Genomic DNA, 21,665 nt, shown 5'->3' with positions numbered 1-21,665 from the left:
ATGTTCACTGCCGTCCTAGAGGACGTATGAGGCCCCCGTTACTTCTGGACTACTGGAACCTTGTTCTACAAGGACATAAAGATACTGCTGAACTGCCGACCGGAGTGGCATTACGGTTCTAGGCGCTACAGTCTGGAACCGAGCGACCGCTACGGTCGCAGGTTCGAATCCTGCCTCGGGCATGGATGTGGGTGATATCCATAGGTTAGTTAGGTTTAATTAGTTCTAAGTTCTAGGGGACTGATGACCTTAGAAGTTAAGTTCCATAGTGCTCAGAGCCATTTGAACCATTTTGAACTGCTGAGCTTCGGAAACAGGAGACAGCTGGTTAGCTCCAACATGGCACTAACAGCCTCGAAACGACTCAGAGGACGCGGCAGAAGCGGGGTTGTGGAGTGGCCAAACGGTTTCAGCATACCTCTCTCCTCGTCTCACCTGAAGGACAACTCTGGGCATTTCAGACTTCCGGCTCCCATATCAAGACGGAACAGAGGTATGCCTAAGAGGTATGACTAAGAAGAAGGGCCCTTAGTAACTGCACTGTTATCGTGGTACGTATGTATTCGCCAATGAGACCAACTAAAAGTATCAGATGAGCCCACCACGCTACCGCCTATTTATAAAATGTTTACAGAATAAAAACCCATTTTTTCAGTAATTTTCTTAATTTGATCCACGACCGGTTTCGAAGCTTAAAGCTTCATCTTCATGTGTCAATAAATAACAATGAGAACACATGCGTGTCGAGTTCGGTCCACTCAGCCCTTGGGGATCAATCACACTCACGTCAAACAAACGCATGAGAGCGTAGGACCAGCAACCATAGCGCCCGCCTGCACATCACGACACGGAAGTGATGTTTGTTCGACGTGGGTGTGATCCTCTATAACTGACTGGTTCAACCGTCACACATTTGTGTTCTTTTAATTATTTGATGCTACCTGAAGATGAAACTTTAAGCTTCGAAACCGGTAGTGGAATAAATTAAGAAGCTTACTGGCAAATGAAGTGGATTTTTATTCTATAAATATGTTCCTCAGCTTCGGATGTTCATCTGATAAAATAATTTATAAAAAAAATCGAGAGCAGACTGGCCGCAGCCTTGCGGTAATATCGCATTTGTTAGGCTTATTGCTCTGCCAGCTCAAGCTCTATGTGATGGACGTTGCTGTCAGTAACTTAACTGTTTCGAACAGTGAAGACTCGTTGTTACACGACATCTCTGAACTGTCTTCTCAAACAGTGTCATCAGCCCCCTTGCTGTTACGAAACGGTTATTAGATCAATCTGTGAAATCATTTATTATTTTCCGTACAGTAAGTAAGTAAGCAGCTGCCGATTCACAAGTAAAAATTCGCAAATCCGTCAATGGGCATTCCACCTAAAGAGATCGATGTGCTCAAGATTGAAAAAACCAGAAATATGTTTGCTTGGATCCTATTGTATGAGAATGAGACACTAAAAAAATGACTTAGTACGTTTTATTACAATATCCAAACACTAATATTAATTCAATATTTATGTCATTGCCTTACACGGGACAGGACGGAATTCATACTTAACCGCAACAGTGGCTTGGCAATCGTAATAAGAATCTGTGCTACTGAAATATGTTTTCTAACATTGTGAATATCATAAATATTTACAGATATCTTTGAAGCCTGCTATATTATACACCGTGAGTCTAATTCCCCTCAAATCCGTGTTTTACATTGACTAGACATACAGTGCAAACTTTAAGTGTAAAGATATGTTTAGCATCTCTGAAAAATATTGAGTAAAAACAGAATGTTTACGATCGCGAATAGAAGCAATTTTAGGACTATGGACTGGTGATTAATGCAATACGTTTTAATTGTTCAACAGAACATTACACTGAGGTGACAAAAATCATGAGATATCTCTTAATATCGTATTCGACCTGCTTTTGTCTGGCTTAATGCGGCAACTCGAATTGGGATGCACTCAGCAAATCTTTCGAAGCCCCCTGCAGAAATATTGAGCAATGGTACCTCCATAGCCGTCCATAGTTGATAAAGTGTTGCCGGTGTAGGATTTTTTTGAACAAACTGATCTCTCTATCATGTGTCATAAACGTTTGTTGGGGTTCTTTTCGAGCGATTGAGTGGCCAGATCATTCGCTCGAATTGTCCAGAATATTCTTCAAACCAGCTGTAGCCCCGTGACATGGTGCATTGTCAACCATAATAATTCCATCGTTGTTTGGCTGCAAATAGTTTCCAAATAGCCGAACATAACCCTTTCCAGTCAATGATCGGTTCAGTTGGACCAGCGGAACAATCCATTCCGTTTAACCACAATTCACACTGTTATGGAGCCACCACCAGCTTGCACAGTGCTTTATTGACAACTCGGGCCCATGGGTTCGTGGTGTTCGCATCACACTTCAACCTACCATCAGCTCTTACCAACTGAAATCGGGACTCGCCTGACCAGACCACGGTTTTCACAATCGTCTAGGATCCAACAGATAAAAAAAAATTGAACACAACTGCTAAGGTTCTGTGACCGTGTCAGAATTATATTAGAACAAATAAGGCCTCGGTCACAAATATTAAGTCAAAATTGACCAGGTTTCGACGCTACTATGAGCGTCATTTCAGAATTAGACGAACTGTTCTAAAACATATTAAGTATATAATACATTAATAAAATTAAAGTTTGTACTGACTGGAAAAAGATGCAGTACTTACAAGTCACATATTAAAAAAGATCTAAGCCGGAAAGGCGACGTCATGAATAGTTGTAAGTAAGATGGTGAGCCGCTAGGGGCTGCTCGTACTTTAGTGAAGAAGGGTTGCAAATGTCATTAAAGTACGAGCAGCCCTTAGCGGCTCGCCATCTTACTTACAACTATTCATGACGTCGCCTTTCCGGCTTAGATCTTTTTTAATACGTGACTTGTAAGTACTGCATCTTTTTCCAGTCAGTACAAACTTTAATTTTATTAATGTATTATATACTTAATATGTTTTAGAACAGTTCGTCTAATTCTGAAGACGACGCTCATAGTAGCGTCGAAACCTGGTCAATTTTGACTTAATATTTGTGACCGAGGGCTTATTTGTTCTAATATAATCCAACAGATAAGGTCACTAGCACAGGAGAGGCGCAGCAGGCGATGTCGTGCTGTTAGCAAAGACACTCGTGTCAATCGTCTGCTGCTATAGCCCATTAACGACAGATTTCGACACATGGACCTATCGGATACGTTCGTCGTATATCCCACACTATGTTGCTTGCTTGTTATGTCTCACAGTACTGCCATCGCTACGCAAACGCCGCTGTTTTCGGTCATTAAGTGAAGGCCGCCGGCCACTGCATTGTCCGTTGTGACAGGTAATGTCTGAAATCTGATATTCTCGGCACGCTCTTGGCATTTTGAATTTCGGAATACTGAATTCACTAACGATTTCCGAAATGGAATGTTATTTGCTTCTAGCTCTAACTAACATTCCACGTTCAATGTCTGTTAATTCAAATGGTTCAAATGGCTCTGAGCACTATGGGATTTAACTTCTGAGGTCATCAGTCCCCTAGAACTTAGAACTACTTAAACCTAACTAACCTAAGGACATCACACACATCCATGCCCGAGGCAGGATTCGAACCTGCGACCGTAGCAGTCGCGCGTCTGGTAATTCCAGTCGTGCGGGAATAATAATATTGGATACCTTTTTAAATGAATCACCTTAGTACAAACGGAAGCTCCGCCATTGTACTGCCCTTTTATACCATATGTACCCGATACTACCATTATCTGTAAAAGTGCATATCGCTATGCCATGATTTTAGTCACCTTAGTGTGCACCTAATAATAGCACCGTCCAATGAGTTGAGTCAGTAAAAGTGTGTAGGTCGCTCAGTATTGTTACATGCCCGCCCAGTTGGCCGTGCGATCTAACGCACGGCTTTCCGGGCGGGAAGGAGCGCCGGTCCCGGGCACGAATCCTCCCGGCGGATTTGTGTCGAGGTCCCGTGAACCGGTCAGTCTGTGAATGGTTTTTAGGCGATTTTCCATCTGCCTCGGCGAATGCGGGCTGGTTCCCCTTATTCTGCCTCAGTTAAACTATGTCGGCGATTGCTGCGCAAACAAGTTCTCCACGTACGCGTGCACCACCATTACTCTACCACGCAAACATAGAGGTTACGCTCGTCTGGTGTGAGACGTTCCCCGGGGGGTCCACCGGGGGCCGAACCGCACAATAACCCCGGGTTCGGTATGGAGCGGCGGAGGGGTGAAGTGGACTGCGGTAGTCGTCGTGGGGTTGTGGACCACTGCGGCTGCGGCGAGGACGGAGCCTCTCCGTCGTTTCTAGGTTCCCGGTTAACATACAATACAATACATACAATAGTTACATACAATTTGATTCTTTACCTTCAACAGGAAGAGTCTCGTAGTATAATCAGACGCGTGGATTACAGGTCACTCGGTGCTTTTAATCGCCAGTCCACTGTGGTTGGAGAGCAGGTATGCATCAGCAGCAGCAGAGAGCGACACGTGGACTCACCCTGGTTGTCGGCGACTGAAGGCGTTCTGTGTCCAGTGAGCCGCCGCGAACGACGCTCGACGCTCCGACCTCGCAGGTACCAAGAGTTCTCAGCTATCAGTGGATAACGTTCTTACACTCGACACTCTGAAATTACCTGTCAAGGGCAGCCGACAAATAAGCAGTAAAATACCAACACCCCCTCCCTCCTCGTAGACCAAATTAGCTAAACTTGCGAAACGTGACTGCAAGTACTTAAGCACAACTCGTTACGAGGTTTCAGTATCTACTTCTCAGTACCTCTGCAGGAAGTGGGTATTTTCACCTGCATAAGTCATAAATGTATGCAGAATAACGCAGTTAGCAAAGAGAACATGTGACTTTTTCTTTCATTTGTTTGGTACGTTCGCATAATAATTATCCGGGAGGAATGCACGCTCGTTTCGTTACCAAACGAAGTTCAGCTTACAACGATTAATATTGATGAGATGCCTGACCGACTAGCACTGGAATACTGGTTTTTCACTATCTGTGTGTGAAGGACGTATTGATAGTCACTGTTCTTAGCCAAAACTAGGATGCCTGTCTCCTCACTGGCTATTGTTCTATAGGTATAAGCCAGAATTTAACAACTGTCTGCTCTAAACTAATATGTGACCAAGTCTCACGTTTTCACTTGCTATTGAAGTAGCGTTTATATATTTAAGTAACAATAGTAGGTTACGCGTCTACTCAGACAGTAACCGAGTGTGAATACCGCTGCTGCAAAATATCTTTGTGAGGCTATAAACGTTGGACCTATTGTGGCGCAATTGAAACTCTATTAACAATCTGTGCATAGTTAATTGTGACTGAGGTGAAACTGCGTAGCTATACCAAAGTTCCAACGGTGTGTACATAGTATATAAGACAAGTGCTGTCTTTCATTAAATATGATAACGTAATGCCACGACTCAGCTAATTTTATTAAAAAAAGTTATGTTATCGACGAAACTCAACTTACGACAAGAACACGGTGATTGCCGTAAACCAATTTCTCAGAAATTTCGCTCAATGGATGAGAAGTGAAAATAACTGAAGACATGTCTCACTTGTCAGCTTATCTGTAGATATTCGACCGTTTCTGAGAAAACGAGAAGCAGAATTTTCGATGTACTTTATGTGTCTTTTAGGGAGTAAATAACTCAACGGTAGCGCTGCTACAGCGGCTTCACGCTTTTGCGCCCCTTGTTCGAAACCGGATTATCATTTTTTTATTTTTGTTTTCCATTTCCTTACCTATGTCCTTAGAAAAATACTACATAAATGTTTTCCCACGTATTTTTCGATAATGTTGTCCTTATTCATCTATCAAGTGTAGCTCTGAATACACCGTACACATGTAATAAACGTATGACAGTTACTGTGAAACCAAGTTCTAATTTTACAATTAATATAACACCCTTTTTTCCCCGCAACAAGGTAAACAACATTCGTGCAGTATGCTTCTACGTACGTGGATAGATAAATGACAAAATAAATAAATAAGTAAAAACAATAGCCGTCCGATGTGGCCGAGTGTTTCTAGACGCTTCAGTCCGGAACCACGCTGCTGCTACGGTCGCAGGTTCGAACCCTGCCTCGGACATGGATGTGTGTGATGTCCTTAGGTTAGTTAGGTTTAAGTAGTTCTAAGTCTAGAGGACTGATGACCTCAGATCCCATAGTGCTTAGAGCAACTTTAAAAACAATAATCGGGTTTCGAACACAGGGCGCAGATATGTCATGTCGCGACGCTAGCCACTATACCACCATTTCTTCTGAGGACATTGCACCCTGAAAGACACATGAAGTGCCTCAAAAACTTGGACTCTCCATTTCTCAGAAACGATCTAGTATCTGTGGATAAGTCGAGACACGTGTTCGGCTATTTTGATTCCTCTTCTAATCGAGCGAAATTTCTGGGAAACCGGATTTTGGCACTTGCCATATTCTCCTCGTTAGTACTAAATGATTTAACACTTCTCCCTCAAGAGAACAAGATTTTACAACTCGAGTTTTATTAAGCAATGCTAAGGAATTTACAGCGAGTAATGTCTTAAAGTTCTCGCGTCAAGATGAGGATTCGATAGGAGTCGTTGGCTTTGACCAGTGTCGTAATGTTAATCGCTGCTATGAAGTTACTTTTTCATGCCTATTTTTACAATTTTGCTATTAGTCGGCGAAGCCAACGAATTTGAAAGCAAAAATACTAGTCTACAGTGACAGATTGATCTGCAGCTTTGGCCAAAGTATAAATACACACACAAAAAAAATTTTTGCGTCACCCCGGTTCCCAGAACTCCTGAAGACAGATGTTGACTGTGGATATTGTATCACAGACACAGTCCCTTTGACTGTTCAGAGATGTCACTAAACCCTCCCAAAGATGTAAACAACCATGCATGAGCAGCGGCTCTTAGACGGAGGGGATCCGACGACCGATCAGTTCCAGTCATTCCATCAGGAAAGAGGTACACGGCTCGTGTTGCCTGTAGTTCAACCGTGCCTAGCGGTCAATACCGCTGTTATATCGCGTCCGCATTCTTACTTTTTGCCAGGAAGGGGCCGCAAAAAGGGAAGTGTCCAGGCGTCTAGGAGTGAACCAAAAAGAGGTTGTCCGAATATAGAGGAGATACAGACAGACAGGAACTGTCGATGACATGACTCGCTCAGGCCGCCCAAGTGCTACTTCTGCTATACTGGACGACAGCTACCTACGAATTACGGCTCGGAGGAACCCTGACAGCAACGTCATCATGTTTAATAATGCTTTTCGTGCAGCCACAGGACGTCGTGTTACAACTCAAACTGTGCACAACAGGCTGCATGATGCGCAACTTCACTCCCGATGTCTATGGAGAGGTCCATCTTTGTAACCATGACACCATGCAGCGCGGTACAGATGGGCCCAAAAACATGCCGAATGGGCCGCTTAGGATTGGCATCACATTCTCTTCACCGATGAGCGTCGCATATGCCAGACAATCGTCCGAGACGTGTTTGGAGGCAACCCCGTCAGCGAGTGTAGCAAGGTGGAGGTTCCCTGATGTTTTTGGTCTCATTATGTGGGGCTGACGTACGCCGCTGGTGGTCATGGAAGGCGCCGTAACGGCTGTTCTATACGTGAATGCCATCCTCCGACCGATAGTGCAGCCATATCGGCAGCATATTGGCAAGGCATTCGTATTCGTCTTCATGGTCAACAATTCGCCACCCTCCCCTCCTTCCCATCGTACACATCTTGTGAATGATTTCCTTCAGGATAACGACATCGCTCGACTAGAGTGGCCAGCATGTTCTCCAGACATGAACCCTATTGAACATGCCTGGGCTAGATTGAAAAGGGCAGTTTATGGACGAGGTGACCCAGCAACCACTCTGAGGGATCTACGCCGAATCGCCCTTGAGGAGTGGGGAAATCTGGACAAACAGTGCCTGGATGAACTTGTGGATGGTATGCCACGACGAATACAGGCATGCATCAATGCAAAAGGACGTGCTACTGGCCATTAGAGGTGTCGGTGTGTACAGCAGTCTGGACCACCACCTCTGAAGGTCTCGCTGCATGGTGGTACAACATGCAATGTGTGGTTTTCGCGAGCGATAAAAAGGGTGGAAATGATTTTTATATTGATCTCTATTCCAGTTTTCTGTACAGGTTCCGGAACTATCAGAACCGACGTGATGCAAATCTTTTTTGATGTGTGTATACGTATATGGTGACTCCGCGAGCGACAGTAGCTGCCGCAGAGAGGAAACTCTCTGGCTAGGGACAGCAGCATAATGTGAAGTATCTGAGCATCTATGATTAACTGCGCTTCATACCCGCCGTGGACTTAGATGTGAATTCGTCCTGTGTAGATTACGGAATAAAGCGCATATTGTATGTGGCTGTGGTTACCTGAGATCGTCGACAGAAGTTTTATTTAGCTCAGTTCGCATGGAATACATATGCGGACGTATAGTTTCGGCAACAAACTAGAATTCCGAAAGCCTGTATTTCAATAGCATTTTCAACGGTTTTTTTTTTTCAGTCTAATGGTCAACTTACATTTAGATGGACATTTTTCTAAATATGTGCGGTATATACCCGTGACGTACATCAGTTTAGTTCCATTGCATGTGGTGCACTGTCTTCTGGTCCTGAATACATAGGAACTTAACTGCAATATAAATAATTACAGAATATCCGACGTAAAAAGTACAAGAAAGCGTATCAGAGACGCACATACCCCACTAGAGCAGACGCATTGTTGTCGCATCATACATAGAATGATGAACCCGTGTATGTGAGTCAAATTCATAAAACTTGGTGTTAAAGTACATTTTGTATACAAAATCGTTCATTCTGACAGCTGACGGCACACTGCCCAGCAATAGGCAACTGGATTGTATCGTGTTATGGGGATCACCAGACGGCAGCAGTCTCCTATTTAATAAAACGGTTCAAATGGCTCTGAGCACTATGGGACTTAACATCCGTGGTCATCAGTCCCCTAGAACTTAGAACTACTTAAACCTAACTAACCTAAGGACATCACACACATCCACGCCCGAGGCAGGATTCGAACCTGCAACCGCAGCAGTCGCGCGGTTCCGGACTGAGCGCCTAGAACCGCTAGACCACCGCGGCCGGCTCCTATTTAATAGCTTGGAAAACCTAATACATATTTTCCATGTTTGTATGATACGAGGGTAATCCCAAAAATAAGGTCTTTTTTTTAGAAGTACATAGGCCTGTTTATTTCTACAGTGGTTTACATCAGTTTACAGGTTGTACATTTAGCTATTTTTCGACATAGTCACCATTTCTGTCGATGTATTTTTGTAGACGCTGTGGCAGTTTTTGTATGCCCATGAAATACCAGCTCGCCGCCATTCTGTTCAGAAAGTTATGAATCTCTTCTTTCACCTCGTCGTCGGAGCTGAATCGCTTTCGGGCCAAATATTCTTTTAACTTACGGAACAGGTGATAGTCACTGGGCGCCAAGTCAGAACTGTAGGGTGGGTCAGTCAATATGTTCCACTGAAACTGTTTCAGGAGAGCAACGGTTTGCCGAGAGGTGTGTGGGCGAGCGTCGTCATGGAGAATGTGTACGCCCTTGCTCAACATTCCTCTTCTCCGGTTCAGAATTGCCCGTTTGAGATCTTTCAGCGTCTCACAGTACCTGTCAGCGTTAATTATGGTCACAGTGGGCACAAAGTCGTCCAACAATATCGCTTTCCGATCCCAAAAAACGGTTGTCATGACTTTACCGGCAGACTGTGCGTTTGAATTTCCGCGGCTTTGGCGAAGACGGATGCCGCCACTGGCATGATTGTTGCTTGGTCTCAGGTGTCAATTGAGTCCAGAAAGTTCTCCTGTTCGGCTGCAAGGCGATGAAGAAATGCGCGGAAGGTATCAACTCGTTGCCGCATGTGGTCCTCAGTAAGCATGCGTAGCACCCATCTTGCACACACCTTCCGGTAGTTCAAAGTTTCCGTCAAAATTCTGTGAGCGGTGCTTCGTGAAACCTCGGAAACCAACGTGCAGAGATCATCCAGGGTGATACGCTGATCATCACGCATGCTTTGCTCAACCTTCAACACTGTCTCCTCAGAAATTGACGGTCTCCCGTTCCTTTGTTCGTCGTGAATTTCGGTTCGAACAGCTGCAAACTCTCTACACCATTTACGAACATTTTTGACATCCGTGCACAACTCACCATACACTTCTATCAATCACTTCTGCCAATTGGCGATGGATTTCAATAGCCGCGCTGCCCTTTGCGTTCAAAAAGCGAATAACTGCGCGCAATTCGCACTTGGCGGTAACATCCAACGGAAGCTCGATTCTCAACGGCTGCCAAGCCAAGACTGAGCGCCTCAGCGCGGCGTGCGCATGTTTACACACAGCGCGTCAAGCACTCTTCATGGCAATGTGACCAACTGCCACAAAAACAGAGTTCTGTACTTATAAAAAAAAAATAGGAGACCTTACTTTTTGGATTACCCTCGTACATACGATGACGACAGTACTCTGCACTATTAAGATCTTTTTATAATATATAAAACAATTTGAAAACAGTTTCTTATTAGTAAGTAACGGCAAATAGGCGTGCCATTTAAAAGCAGACAATCCAGGTTACCAACGCCTTTTCGAAACATCAAAAGATAATTTCACAAGACTGTCCGGAGAAAACCACAAGTGAAATAGAGTACTCGTTTGACAGCAATGTGCTTGTAAGGAGACTTTTCGTTTCTTTTCCCAACAGACCATTACTTTTCATTCACGCAACATTTATAACGCTTGAATTACATTAACAACACGACAGACAAGGTTCGTGCTTATTGACAAGTTTGATGTATACAGAAAATCCAGAATTATACAGAGTCCGTCTATACCAGTTAACACAAGCCGTAATATGCTGTTAAAACCAAGTGAAAGATGTACAGTTATTCAGATTACAATATCTAGGTACCATGCAACAGGTCAAACTATCTACATTGTTAAAGAATATAATCAGCGGGGAAAGGGGTGAACGGGATGGGAAGATGATGGAGAAGGAACCGGACAGGGAGAGCAGGGAAAATGCCACTGGAATCTAGGACCGTGTTTTGAGATAGTTCATCTCGAGCTTCGGTGAAAGTATCCAAGAGCCATCGTATACAATATGGTATATCATTTAAAAGAAATCATCATTCACGCTGTGTGTGTAGCAGCGCTCTCGTCATTAGTATAGTCAAGCTCTAAGAACGTCTATATGAAACCAATTCTATTTTAGTATTACCAGATGCTTAATACACAACTGGACTATACACTGTATGTTATGTGGGTATATCATGTCGTTCAACCAAGCCTTAATCGCAGAATGGATTGTGCGTAAAAAGAGAATCCCAAATCTAGATTAAAACAATTTAACTGTAAACGATTTATAGGTACTGCCCCGGCTCGTCATGATGAGAGTTGTATGTATGCCAATACAGTATTTATGCAGATTTAGACTCTATTCTATATAGGCTAAATGCTATCTCTATATAATTCTAAATTATGCATGTGAGCTGTTTCCAAGAAAGATGAAGCATTTCACGCACTCAATTACATCTAAGTCGTGGAAGATACAATGCATAATGTTGTATACCACAACAGTTTATGAGAAGAAGCGGTAATGGTCGTATTATGTAGTTGTGCTGTGTTGGTTTCAAAGCAGTATAAAACCTAGCTCGATGTCTAGGTCACGATAGGTGACATTACTGTTATTTATTGATAGCTGCAACGTTTGTGTCACGTGGCAATGTTAGATTGACTCTGTTATCTACTGCATGCCACTGGCTCACGCTGGTTAAACGTCTTGGTAAGATTGACACTTAGTTTTAAGTAAATCCAGTAGCTATTTTACCTAGCCACAGCATATGAAGGACTACCATAACCATATAAATCTTATAAAAATTGGCTACATTTCAAAACCAATGTATCATACCGCACTACATTGTTTGTAACAGTAGGTCTAGGTTATGATTGATGTAACATCAATTACATGCACACAGCAGCTAATTCGGTAGTAAAAGTATGTACATGAGTTCACAAACCTACTATTTATCACAACTTTTATATAAAAGGAGTGTGAATGGCTGTAACCTAGGACGCAGAGTGTACAATTCACTCCATAGTTATCATAATACCTAAACTGACCAGTGGCAATGAGCCATATTAGTAAACAGTATAGCTCACACTGGAATTGAGACAGTATGTTACTGATTTCGAAAAAATGTGTCATACCCTAGGTCAGTGGATAGGTAACAGCTGACATTTATATGTTACATTAAATCCGTAACTATCATCTGGTATTGTTAAATCAGAATTGAGTTCACATCGTAACCGGCTTAAAGCTTGATTAAGCTGTTAGTGAGAACGTTGCCATACACACAGAGTTAAGTGATGGTTTTTTGAACCGTTACGGTTGCAGGTTCGAATACTGCCTCGGGCATGGATGTGTGTGATGTCCTTAGGTTAGTTAGGTTTAAGTAGTTCTAAGTTCTAGGGGACTGGTGACCTCAGAAGTTAAGTCCCATAGTGCTCAGAGCCATTTGAACCTATTTGATGGTTTTTTGAAATGGTACAACACGCCATACAGGACGTGGCTTGCATACATTCGAACAAAGATTGAGATGAGGTATCTGAAAACACAGTCCTAGACTTCTTGTCCGTTCCCCCCCCCCCCCCCCCAATCTGGCTGCTTCCACCTTCCTCCCCCTCCCCCCCTCTTCCCACCGCCCTTTCCTCTTCTTCCTGTTGATCGTATTGTTTAACAATGTAGATGATCTGACCTATTGCACGGTACACATATATTGTATTCTGAGTAACTGTACCTCTTCTACTTATAAATAAACCATCACACTAATTGTAACAATACGTTAACGGATTATGTTAACCAGTAGAGACGTACTCTGTATAACTCCGTAATATTTCGATTTTCTATATATATCAAACCTGTCTATAAGCACAAACCCTGCCTGTAATTTACTGTCACACTGTTAATGTAATACAAATATTTTAAAGCTTGGGTAAATGTAAATTAGTGATCTTGTAATACTTACATCGATTGAGAGTAGGTTTATTTTATGTAACTGTGTATTTACAATTTATGAAGTGTGTATTCTGTGTTGTTGAAACTCCTTGATCTATGGCAAGGAAGTTAGAGTTTTGTAATGTATACATGAAAAAAAGCAAAAGAATGTTGAAATGGTAAATTATTATAATATGAATATGTCTATATAAAGCAAATTTTTGTTAAAAGCTGGTTGATGCTTAGGGCACTTGTATTTGTAATATGTAAACACCGTAGAGAAGTCCCTCCGCAACGGAAGTGGCATGGTGCGATGTAAAAAGGGGGGTTTGGCGGTCGAACTGAGCGGCTCCTTTGTGTGAACGACACACAGTATGTGGTTAGCCTTAGCACAGTGCTCATCGAGGGTGTTATGAGAGGCAACTGTAAGCTGCATTATAAGGGATTTGCCTCGGATGTGGATCTGCCTATTATTTGGTATTCACGGCATAATGTAATGGCTGTAATGTGTTGAAAATACGACGCCAGGAAGAGATTTTATAGACCATTCGTACATCAAGAGCCGTGAGTACAGTTAGCCGCCATTGCGCCTGCCACCAATCTTCGCTACTTCTTCACAAACTTCATACTTTCAGTTAAGTAATGTATATGGGCATGGACCTGTTAAATTGAGTGTTGTTTCAGTAATAACCACATTAAACATAAATTTGTGTCTGGAACCATATTTTCAATCCTGATCACGAAACTACGCAGGGTCCTCAGCTAAGTGCTATTAAAATCGAGTATCCTGATTTAAATGAACTATTCTTGCATTCATGTGTTTAAAAGTGATTTTTTGTCTAAAATAAAATCAGTAGTAAAACTTAAAGTTAAAACCACAAAAGTAAAGTGGGATAAAATGACATTAAGTTTTAACGTATGTCCCGCACACACTCTCTCATTCATTTACGTGTCTTCACACCAACAAATAATGAGGAAATAATAATTTTGAATGATTTTTATACTTCATAACGTAGAGAATTAGGATAAAAAAATTAGAAAGAAATTACGCACAGTTTTAAAGAAGGTGTATTTTTGGTACCCAACATGGAAGGTTCCTTTTTTTAAAGTTAATTAAACCCAGTCTTGTATTTTATTGTCTTGCGAAGTAATTTATGAACTACTCCAAGTGAAGTGAATGATTATCTTTTAGAGTTAGTCTTTACTATTGTAATAATCAAAGAGCTTTGACTAGTGTACCTATACTAGTTTAGTGGTACCCCATCATATCCTCCACCTACTAAGAAAAACCTGAACTATTACTGTTGCTAAGGAAAACTGATATATGCAGAGGAACTGAAACAGTGTATTTATGACGTTTGTTCATCTTTATTTGTGTGTTTCATGTCAGTCAAGATAGAAGCCCCTCATGTCAAAATTTATATCTGCACTTCATGCAGCGACATTTCAGTATCTGATGAATTAATGCTCTTGAGTGTGGCTGTCATTAGTATGAACTTGGAGCAAATTTGCTCCCCATAATTCACTGGTGTGTGTGTTATCGGTAACAGCTGCTACACATACTACGTGGTGCACTGTGTCAGTTTGCATCCTGTTTGATATTCAAAGGGAAATCTCACCAAAAGTAATTCCAATGACTAATATTCAGTTTTATCAAACAGATATTTCCAAATTAATGTGCCTAATTGGGCTGGCGACCGTTCATTTCTTTTCATTCATTTATCATTTTGCCACTTTCATTAACTCCCAAGGTTAAAGTCCGCTTGGTTTTTCTATTAATTTCGCCAAATTCGAAATTATAGTCCCATATCTTTGCCCATTATACATAAGCGCGGTCGAACTTCAAAATCCTCTCAGAATGTAACATTAGCGGGTTTCACTCCACGTTAGTTATATATGTGGCTTTTCCCGTGACAGGGCTAAAGGGTCGGTTATTAGGGAAGAGACATATATGAGAGTGTTATAGTCTATTGAAAACAAAAACGAAATGTCTGTTTAAAAGCTCTTTGCTGTATCACGTGTAGTCCATTTCACTTGTGGTTTTATTTCTGCAGTTTCTTTCTAATCTGCAATTTCAGCTCACAAATCCCGAGCAACCCAGAATACTATATATCTACGATCATTTGTTTCATCTGAAGCATGTATTCGTTGGTTACAGTTCTTGCCCTCACCTTCTTTCTTTCCTTCACCTTATTTGCTTCCTTCGTTATCATCATCTTCCTTCATCTCCTCTTTATCTTCGTCTCTCTTTTTCTCGTCACTTCATTTTCATTTAATATCTTCTTTTCTTTTTTTTCTTTTCTCTTCCTCCTCTTTGTCTAGTTTATTGCAGCTTGCTTTTGTTGCATTTTCAAGTGTATCATAACCTGCTGTTTGTTTATCATAGGCTCCTTCGTCGGTTAGCTTATTGCTACTCGTCCTTATTTCGTGAACTCAACGTGAGCGACTTCCAGTTTATCAACTAGTTTATCGTAACCTGCCACATTTTGTCGGTTTAATTGTGATGCGCTTCTATTTTAGTATTCATTTCTCCTGTCATTCTGAGTAGTTGGTTAAACATAATATTAATGCTCATTCATTTGCCCAAATCTGTTTTTACTGAAGCAGTACCTAATTTCCAAAGACCGCTGAAATGGTCTCATCAGGGGCTATCTGTTATGAAACTAAGTGCGTCTGCACCACGGTCACCGCCGGCCGGAGTGGCCGAGCGCTTCTAGGCGCTACAGTCTGGAACCGCGCGACCGCTACGGTCCTAGGTTCGTATCCTGCCTCGGGCATGGATGTGTGTATTGTCCTTAGGTTAGTTAGGTTTAAATAGTTCTAAGTTCTAGGGGACTGATGACCTCAGAAGTTAAGTCCCATAGTGCTCAGAGCCATTTGAACCACGGTCAACAAACAAAACGTTTAATATAATTTCACATAAATAACAATTTGGAGAGTGACGATAATTTTATATTTAATTATGTTAATCACAAAGTTATTGAAGAGAATACTAATTTTGGCTATACAATTGCCACTTTCAGAATCTGCAATACAAGTAAAAGAAAAACATTACTATCTACTACAGTAAAATATTAAAAGTAAAGTTGAATAAATGGTTCAAATGGCTGTGAACACTATGTGGCTTAACTTCTGAGGTCATCAATCCCCTAGAAATTAGAACTACTTAAACTTAGCTAACCTAAGGACATTACACTCATGCATGCCCGAGGCAGGATTCGAACCTGCGACCGTAGCGATCGCGCGGTTCCAGACTGTAGCGCCTAGAACCGCTCGGCCACTCCGGCCGGCTAGAATAATTATAATGTAAACGCGGTATATGTCTCATTCTGCCGCAGAATATGTTACCCATCAACACAGTAAATTTTCAGTTTCAGTCGTTGGTAAAATTACATGCGACGATTGCAATTGCTTTTATACTGAGTGGAGAGGACGTACTTTTGAAACAGATTTAAAAAACATATATATATGTATTTGCAAAAATCGGGATCTGGTGATCACTTAAGAATCCAAAACATAGAATAACGGACATAGCACATATTTTGAAAATTGTCCCCACCGCAGTGGATACCGCAACATTTAGGAGGAATATTAAATTTTTGGCAGTGGAGACCGTTTACTGGTTGTGTTCTTAACAGGCAAAATGGTTTCAACGAAAACTCTTATTTAGAAACATTTGAAGAACTTGCTTCGTGACATGTGAGCTCCTAGTTTTTAGTGCCATCGTACGCCGTGGAAGGCTTTCAGAGGCCAACAGTACCGCCGTCGCGTCGCCTACAAGTCTTTGTGGACTCAGCGGCACGCGGTGCAGCGCGCCGCTCCCTGCAGGACGTCCGCTGCCCCAAATACCGCGACGAGAACCGTAGACGAGATAAACTCACACGGAACTAAGAGCAGCCAGTGCCATCCAGCGACTGTACCGTAGCAAGTTATTACGAGATAACATTCGGTGCAGTAGGGCACGCAGCTGAGTAGCACAGTGGCTTCAGGATGGCTATGTTTTTTCTTCGCTCTGACTCACAGCGCAGCTGACGTTACCAGCCATTCAAGTAACATTCAGTCGGTACGCAAATTCATACCCCTACGAATTTAAATAAACCATAGTAATTATTACCTGATTTTGTTCAAGCTTGGAACGCAATCTTTTGTTATTAAGGAAGGGATCCTGTCAAAATTTCAGATTTTTATCTATTATAGTTACAGAGATTGAGAAAATTACTTAGATATCGTAAAACCGACACTTACGTTTCAAAACTCAGTTAGTAATAAAAACCAAATGTCTTTTATTATCATCTGAAGTCATAACAAAGCTCACAGTATATAAAATCACTTAATTGGAATTTTCTTTTCAAAACTTAATTACTCTACGTTATTTAGTATACAAATCATTCAGAATTACTATTTGCTTATTATTTGTTGGTGTGAATACATGGGAATGAATGAGAGAGCGTGTGCGGGACATACGTTAAAGCTTAATGTCATTTTATGTAAAACCTTACAAAATTGAACCGTGGAAAAATTGTGTTGCAACCACGACGCTGATGACGTATGTCGATGTGTACTTGCTTTTGTAAGAGAGCAGCCAGAATAAAAGTGTGAAGTGGAGAAATTTTCTATATTAATTTAAAGAATAATTTGCGTTTCGTTCTATTTTCTTAAACAATATATTAGAAACTTAAATTGTAATGACTTAAATGACTATCTGATTAGTGGTTGGCTAAGGCAAGTTTTTCCGCGAGCATGATTTAGAAGGATCATTCTGATTGGTCATTCAGATCAATAGCCAATCAGAACCAAGCGGTTCCCGCACGCAGATAATTAGATAGGCAAAGAGGAGAGGAGTATCGAGATAGTCGCTCGCTAACCTGCTTCCGGTTAACACCTTGTGTCCCTGAAAATAGTATGTAAAATGAAGAACTAGGGAGTTCATTATGTTTAGAACGTGTCGTGACTAAAGCGGTTTAAGTTACGAACATCTGGAGGAAAGTGTGATTTTTCGGAATTAATTAATTGAAGTTTTACGAGCGTGTGAAATTTTTGGTCGAAGAGAAATTTTCTACGGCATATTCCGTGTTCTTTATGGAATACTTTGGCGAGCAATGTTGACATAGACCACTGAAACGACAGAATGTTCAACTCGCTAATAGTGGTGGGTCAGTGACTGTTGGATCGCACAATTAATCGGGTCAGACTTGTAGAAATTCTGGCTACTCTTACGTGTGAAACATGATGGATAAACAGTGAACTTCGAATGATAAAGCATTTGCATTATTAAATGCGGACTTGATAGCCATTTCATGTGCTTCTTTATGAAGAAAAGGACGTTAATAGAGTTTTCAAATGCTTACTACAATTAAAGTGCATTCTCCTACCGCCCGAAATATATGAAAATGAACTTTCAGGAACTGATTTGCAACTTGAGTTACGCGGCCTCTGTGTGGTGGGTATTAGGTAGTGGTTTCGTCAACGCTGCTTTACACTGCCTAGCGTGTGTCTACTGCTCCAGAGTGAAGGACGTCGGATGGAAGAAATGACTGAGAGAGAGTAAGGAGACGAAAGAATGACAGATAGACCCCGCCCCGCCCATGACCACTGCTGTATTTCACTCTCTCTCACTTATTTCATCCAAATGTTATTGCAATTTGCTTGTCATTTTTTACCTCACGTTCGTTTCCTTTCCTTTTTCATTTTTTGTTACTTATTGCTCTAACCACAATTTATACTTGAATACGAGGGACAGACCAATATATATATATTCCCGAGTTTTATTTCATCTTCTTCCTTTGTAACAGTAATTCTTGAGTCATCACAGTGTTCTTCATTTTGGAATAATATCTGTGATCAATTTTTTTGAACATCTGCTCAAATTTTGACCCGCTTTAAACTGTCAGTATATATATATATATATATATATATATATATATATATATATATATATATATATACATCTTTTAGCATATTTAAATACAACTGACAATACTTTAAAAAACTGTACTTTTAAGTGAATCACTTTTTTAATTGTTTTGTATAATAATCTGTACATTACGCATACATCAATAATCTCTAATATAGCTTTGCATCCTATGTATATTGCGTTGAAGCACACATGGTATTTCTGACTCATTTTTATGTGGTTATGACTTGTTGTAGTGCGGCAGAATGAGAGGTATATCGTATTTGTTTTATATTTTCTGTACTTTGTATTTAATCTCTTACTGGAGCAGATAGTAAAGTTCTTCTTCTAGTTCCATTCTAGATTCTCAAGGTAAAACTTTTCAAAAAACAATGCAGTGAAGACAGACACATAAAACATTGTTTGAAACGTGTAATACTAATAATATGTGTGACCAACTAACATTGGAATACTGTTATTGCACTATATATGTATGAAGGCTGTACTAAAAGTCACTGTTCCTATCCATAACTGGAATGACTGTTCACTGGATATTGTTCTATTGGAATAAGTCAGGAACGTCTACTCTGAACTAATGTCTCACGTCTTCGCTTATTAATTAATGATAAACGAAAGTTTTCACTCACACGCCCAATTACTCATACATAAACATATGCAGATATAACATTACAATAGCCTTTATGCATTTAAGTAGGTAAAATAGATTTATCTCTCGATTCAGGCAGAATTACTGATTATTAAGGTCACTAATTCAAATTATTCTGCATCAAGCTAAAAACTGGTTGACCTGTTATGAATCTATTGAAACTCTGTTAAACATTCTGTACATTGGTACTGTAAATGAACTGAATTTGTAATGTGAAATAGCTATAACAAGATTCCTCTCGGTGTCTGTGTAGTCAGATTAGACAACTATGGTCGTTCATTCAGTGTAGCCAAGTAATGTTTTAACTGAGCTAATCTTTCAGAGAAAGTTACGTTATCAAGTATCTGTCGTATTTTCTAAGCGTTCTGCCAATAAATCACAGTCTTTGATTTGCTTTCCCCCTACATTATCAATGTAATTGTTCCAATTTAAGTTATTCATAATTGTAATACCTGAGTATTTAGTTAAGTTTATAGCCTTTAAATTTGCGTGATATGTCTTGTAAATGAAATTTAGTAGATTATTTTTGGTGCTGGGCAATGGCCTTGCCGCGGTGGATACACCGGTTCCCGTGAGATCACCGAAGTTAAGCGCTGTCGGGCGTGGTCGGCACTTGAATGGGTGACCATCCAGGCCGCCAAGTGCTGTTGCCATTTTTCGGAGTGCACTCAGCCCCGTGATGCCAACTAAGGAGCTACTCGACCGCATAGTAGCGGCTTCGGTCAAGAATATCATCTTACGACCGGGAGAGCGGTGTGCTGACCCCACGCCCCTCCTATCCGCATCCTCCACTGAGGATGACTCGGCGGTCGGATGATCCCGGTAGGCCACTCGTGGCCTGAAGACGGAGTGCTATTTTTAGTGCTGATGTGGATGACATGACACTTTTCAAGATTTAGAGACAACTGCCACTTTTTGCAATGTACGGATGTCTTTCTAAATCATTTTGCAATTCGTTTTGATCACCTGATGACATTACATGACGGAAAATTACAGTATCATCTGCTCAGAGAGCCTCCCAAGTCTATTATGTAAATCAGGAACAACAGAGGAGCTATAGCACTTCCTTGAGGAACGCCAGATATTACCTCTGTTTTATTCGATGACTTTCCGTCAGTTATTACGAACTGTGACCCCTTTGACAGGAAATCATGAATGCATTCTCACAACTGAGACGTCACTCCATCGTCACGCAATTTAATTAGACGTCGCTTGTGAGAAACTGTGCCAAGGCATTCTGGAAATCTAAAAATATAGAATTAGTTTGACGTCCCCTGTCGATAGCACTTATTATTGTGCGAGAATAAAGAGCTAGTTTTGTTTCACAAGAACGATATCTTCTGAATCCGTGCTGGCTGTTTGTCAATATATAGTTTTCTTTGAGTGTGTGCTTACCGTGGAACGAAGATGCGGCCTTACGTCATCCTCAGGCGTAAATGCATGCCGAAGGAATAGCTGCTGATTGGTATCGTATTTCCCTGCAACAAAAAATAATGGACGACCAATGACTTGGTTAAAAACTGGCTCTGTACTGTCTGGAGCAGGAGATCGGGTGCTCTCCTAAAGACTCGTGGGATTTTGGTCCTTGATGCTCCGAAGGCGCATTTGACACCAACAGTGAAGGTAGAAATGAAATTACATCCAGGTCACTGCAGTAGGCATGGCTTCGCAACTACAAGTGCTAGATTTGGTGGTGAATAATCCATTTAAAGGCCAACCAGTTTGCAGCAAATAGTTACTTAAAAATGGTCAAGCCCTGCCATCCACCAGGAAGGTGACGATGCTTCAGTATCTCTAATTGCGAAATGGAAGCAGACTGCTTGCACACATATCCAGTGCATCAGTTGTGAACGGCTTTAAGAAGTGCAGTGTAATAAACATATTAGATGGTAGTGAAGACACTCTACTGTGGGAAAAAATGCAAGATAACCATGACACTGGCAGTGATACTGCATATTCCGTGGACCATCCCAGTGAGGAGGATTAAGTGGCATCTATACTGACTATGGGAGGTTTTTATCTGATTT

At 41.3% G+C, this 21,665-nt stretch overlaps 1 protein-coding gene and 1 pseudogene across 2 annotated transcripts in view; one reads left to right on the top strand and one right to left on the bottom strand.

Annotated features, from left to right (window-relative positions):
• Nucleotides 1-4,649, bottom strand: part of LOC124775045 (ATP-binding cassette sub-family C member 4-like) — a 191,070-nt gene extending 186,421 nt beyond the window's left edge. Inside the window, exon 1 of one of the 2 annotated variants that reach the window (XM_047249827.1) lies at nucleotides 4,533-4,649. The gene's annotated coding sequence lies outside the window, so the exon portion shown is untranslated. Of the gene's footprint in view, nucleotides 1-4,399 lie in introns of both variants that reach the window. The other variant, XM_047249826.1, reaches the window with a different exon arrangement.
• Nucleotides 4,650-20,173: 15,524 nt separating this feature from the next.
• On the top strand, nucleotides 20,174-20,291 carry LOC124778049 (annotated as a pseudogene).
• The last annotated feature ends 1,374 nt before the right edge of the window (nucleotides 20,292-21,665 follow it).

This window comes from Schistocerca piceifrons, chromosome 2 (assembly GCF_021461385.2).
Source record: "Schistocerca piceifrons isolate TAMUIC-IGC-003096 chromosome 2, iqSchPice1.1, whole genome shotgun sequence".
Lineage (NCBI taxonomy): Eukaryota > Metazoa > Arthropoda > Insecta > Orthoptera > Acrididae > Schistocerca > Schistocerca piceifrons.
Note: the sequence above shows the minus strand (reverse complement) of the source record. Positions and strands in the feature narration are given on the sequence as shown.